This window comes from Coenobita brevimanus, chromosome 97 (assembly GCF_032717465.1).
Source record: "Coenobita brevimanus isolate Jiangsu-jjx chromosome 97, ASM3271746v2, whole genome shotgun sequence".
NCBI lineage: Eukaryota > Metazoa > Arthropoda > Malacostraca > Decapoda > Coenobitidae > Coenobita > Coenobita brevimanus.
In genome coordinates this window covers 29,908,587-29,913,586 of record NC_137050.1, presented here as the reverse complement: position 1 = coordinate 29,913,586, position 5,000 = coordinate 29,908,587, and positions in this window count along the sequence as shown.

Sequence of the window (5,000 nt, the reverse complement as noted above, 5' to 3'; positions counted from 1 at the left end):
TGGTAACAATCTAACCACATACCGAGGTGATGTGGAGCCTACTATGGTGCCTTTGTTAACTGGGTAGAGAGACGCAAATTCGGCGTCCATCTAGGAACCAAACCTCTACACTCTTCCCCGCGCCTTGTCACAAGTTGCTGTCCACCACAAGGGAACATTGGTTTACTGCACGGGTCAGCCCTGCAGGGGTGGTTGCTTCCATGCAGTTGATAGGGCTGCTCTTCCAGACAGACAGGGGTTGATCTACGTCGAAAAGTCTGTCCTGAATCGAATAAAAATCGTCTGATACAAACAAGGGAAAAAATAATTGGACTGAGTTGTTAACATGTCCACCCAAAATGGAGAACCATACAGAGGTGAAAACATAACATCCTTAATAACTGCACCATTCTGAGCACCATCGCGTCCTGAATTCTTTTTAAAAATATATTTTTGCCATTACCGGGCGACTCCATTCAGATCAGCAGAGTCCCTTTGTAGTGAATGGGTCAGTGACGGCTGGATCTCACACCACACCTCCAGTAGAGAGAGAAAAAAAAAAAAGATGAAAGAAAAAAATAAAAGGAAAGAAAAAAAAAAAAAGTCTCTCCCAAGCTAACTAAAATCCTCTGAAGCAAGCAAGAATGGAGTATAAATTAGACGTCCTGGGGCTGAAGAGGTTATGCTTCACCTTGCATGGGCTGGCTGTACAGGTGTTCACGAATCTAATTATTGTGAATGTGTATGGCTTTCTGCACATATAACTCTCTCTCTCTCTCTCTCTCTCTCTCTCTCTCTCTGCTTGTCATTAAAAGATGTTTATTTCATTTTTTCGACGGATTACTATTACTACTACTACTACTATTATCATTATTATTATTATTATTATTATTATTGTTGTTGTTGTTGTCCTTGTTGTCATTGTTGGAAAGAACAGTGTATAGTTAAAAATGGAAAGTTATTACAAAGAGTCAATGGCATAGTGGGCAGGGGTAAGCCGAGGGGGGGGGGGCAAGGGTGACAGGGGAAACCAAGGTCAGGGTGCAGGGGTCGGTGTGGGGGGTGGCAGGGGCTGGCAGGGTAGGGGGGAGGGGGTGTCTGCCCTCGGCTCTGACTGACACAGATTCCACACACAGGAATCCACAGTCGGCCTCCATCCCCCTCCCTGCTTCCCTCCTTGTCTCCCTCCCTCCCTCCCTCACTACCTTCTTCCATCATTCCCTCTCTTCCACCCACCCCTGTTCCTTTCCTCCTTCGTCCTCCTGTCTCTCCCAATCTCCCCTCCCTTACTCCTTCCCTCCACCTCCCCCACTCATTCCGTCCCCTTCTCCCTCCTTTTCCCTCCTCCGCCCCATTCTCCCTGACCCTTTCCCCACTCCCTCCCTCCCTCTTTTCCTCCCTCTGCCTCTTACCTCATTCACTCCCTGCCACCCAGACTTCTCCATTCCCTCCTTGCTTCCCTCCCTCCCTCTTCTTGCTCTCCGTTCCATATTTGCTCCTTCCCTCCCTCCCTCCCTCTCTCTCTCCCTCCCTCCCTCATTCGCTCCATGCTACCTCCCTCCCCCCCTCCTTTCCTTTCTAACCTGCTCCCTTCCTCCCTCCCTCCCTCCCTCTCTCTCTCTCCTTTCTTCTCTCTCTACCTGTTCTCCCTTTCTACCTTGTTCCCTCCATCCTTACCTCCTCCCTTCCACCCACCCACCCTCTTTTCCTCTTCCCTCTCCCTTTCTACCCCCCCCCCCGCACTGTTGATTCCTCTTTACGGTATGTTCCTCTCTCTCTCTCTCTCTCTCTCTCTCTCTCTCCCAATATGTTCATCCTTCCCTCCCACACTCCCTCCCTCCCACATCACTTTCTTCCTTCTCACCCTGACTACCACAACTAATACCTACCACAACTACCACCACAATTCTACAACTACACTACTGCCACAACTACCACTACGAGTCCTACCACAACCACCACAAAGATACTTCCACATCTACCACTCTTAATACCACCACCATTGCCACAGTGAGAGAGAGAGAGAGAGAGAGAGAGAGAGAGTTCTGCATAACACAAATATTCTCCCATTTTTTTAAGAGTTGAAACAATATTGTATTTTAGATATTTTGTTTATATTCTTGTCATCACAGCCTTTGAGAATGTTGATAATGGCGATAGAAGATTGAGATATAGGAATGGAATGGATAGATAGATGGATGGATGGTTAGATGAACAGATAGATAAACAGATGGATGGATAGATAGAGAGATGACAGATGGATAGATAGATGGATGGATGGTTAGATAGATGAATTGATAGATAGACAGATGGATGGATAGATAGATAGATGAAAGATGGATAGACTGATTAGGCCTACTTGAATTTCCATCTCTATATCTTGAATGTTGGGTCGCAGTAGATTAAAACTCGAATTCGGTGCTGGTCACGAAGAAGTGCTGTGGAAATGATGCAGATTCGTAGTTTTACCTTATGAGCTACTAGTAATAAGCCACAGAGGTACGAAATTCTAGGCCAAGTTATGATGAAGGAACTATAGTGGTGTTGGTGAAGAGAAAAACGTGAGTATTTGAGTTAACCCCCCCCCCACTGTGCTTCATTCGTGTGTGTGACCGTATAGATAGAGATATTGAGGAAATCAGGACGGGGAAATGAAGTCGGTTTGGAAAGTTGGAGAAGTGTTCATTTCCTCTGCATGTCCCCCCAGAGTTGTGTGTGTGTGTGTGTGTGTGTGTGTGTGTGTGTGTGGCGGCGGCTTTCTTCGGTACTTGCACACGGAGCGTTTACCCCGACCCAGGATCATCGAACTGTCCACGTAACAAGTAATAATTCATAATAACACATCTCATCAATTATTTACTGTTGTGGCAGCAGAAAATAAAGATAGCAGCAGTATATGTCGCCTGGTAATGGTTATATGCAGTATACTTGACCAAGACAGGTGTGTGTGGTGAGGTCTGGTCTACCTGTCTTTAATAATTAGCGGGGTTCAATCGTAGGCTTGTCATGAACAGGTGTATCTTAATTCGCAATACCATGTGCAGCTGGGAGTAGTGAAGCATTGTAGTTGCAGCGGTCGGTTGGCACACACATGACAGGGGTGACCAGCTCTGTGTGTTCAAGAATAATGTCAGAAACCAAAGAGGTGTAAATTCGTGATGCCGCTAGTAGCTGTGGTTGTGCTGGTGGTGGTATTGGTAGTAGTGATAGTGGTGGTAATGGTGGTAATGATAGTGGTGGTAGTGGTGGCAGTGATAGCGGTGGTAGTGGTGGTAATGGTGGCAGTGGTAGTGGTGGTAGTGATGGTGGCAGTGTTGGTAGTGATTGTGGTAGTAGAGGGGCGCCCTAGGAGACACGGAAAACCCCAGACATCTCCTGTTCTCCTTATCTCCCCTCTCCCCTTATCACGCCCTCCTCCCCTCACCCCACCTCCCCCTTATTTCATCTCTCCCCCACCCCATCGTTTAGCTCCTCTCTCTCCCTTTCACCCCCATCCCCCCCCCGCCCCCTCCTGTCCACCGTCACTTCATCCATAGTACTCCTCCCCTACCTCATCTCACTCATCCCCACTCATGGTACCCCTTTCCCCTCACCACACACCCCACTGTCACATCCTCCCCCTCCATCACCACCACACTCCCTTTATATTCCCCACACTCTATCCTCCTACTCCTCATCACCACGTCTCTCTCTCTCTCTCTCTCTCTCTCTCTCTCTCTCTCTCTCTCTCTCTCTCTCTCTCTCCCCCCCCACCACCACCACACCCCATCACCCTCACCACAGCATCCCTCTCCTCGCTTCATCTTCACCCTCTCTCTCCCTCCCTCCCTCCCTCCCTCCCTCTCCCCCCCTTTCATTTCCGTATTGTAATTCACTCTCTCGCAGCTGCCATTTTGTTTGTCCTGAGTGGCAGACTTGAGACCAGCGTGCACATTTTCTTGATACATCCTTAAATACGTCACTACTTCTTGCACGGTCTTGTTTATATCATTTCTTCTTACATGTATTTCCCCTTTCTTGGTTTGTTTTATTCTCTCTTCTGTTTTCATTCATATATTTTTGCTTGTTTTTCCCCGTCTTGTCTTACTTTCGATGGCCTGTCTTCCATACTGTCCCTTATCGTTTTTAGTTCTCTTGTTTAATCTGTTTTTTCTGTCTCCTCCCTCGTTCGTTCCTCTTTTTCTTTCCTTTCTTCCGTAATGTCTTCCTGTTCATTCCTGCATTCGTCCGTCCTTCAGTTTTTCATCCATCCATCCATCCATCTTACACCCGTTCATCCATCCATACATCCATCCATTTATCTTGCACCCGTTCATCCATCCATCCATCCATCTATCTGTCTATCCGTTCATTCATTCATTCATTCTTACAAGTCTCCGTATATCCATCTGTTTATCGTACATACAGCCATTCATCCATGCATCCATCTTAACATTCATGCACCCGTCTGTCCATTCATTTTTTAAATCATTCATTTATTCATTCTTCTTACATCTCTCCAACTATCCATCACCCATCTATTCAGTCATGCATCATTTCTTCATGCAGTTATTCAGTTTGCATTTTATCATCCATAGTTTTATCATACAATTATCCATGCATCCTTCCTTCCTTCCTTCCTTCCTTCCTTCCATCTATCCATCCTTCCTTCCCACCTTGCTTCCTTCATTCCTTCCTTCCATCTATCCATCCTTTCTTCCTTCATTCTTCAATCATTCATTCCGTGCATCTCTGCTACTTCCCTTACATCATTGCTATTCATAAATAATCCCATTTTCACTGTCGAAGAGTAAAAATAATTTGCATCTTATTTACCACTGCTACCACAACTACCACCTCATCTACCACTACAAGTACAGCTACAACCACTGTCCCTATTACTAACACAACTACCACTCAGATACTACCACCATGAGAGAGAGAGAGAGAGAGAGAGAGAGAGAGAGAGACGTGCAGTATAGTAGTAGTAATAGTGGCAGTAGTAGTAGTAATAGTAGTAGTAGTAGTAGTAGTAAAAATAA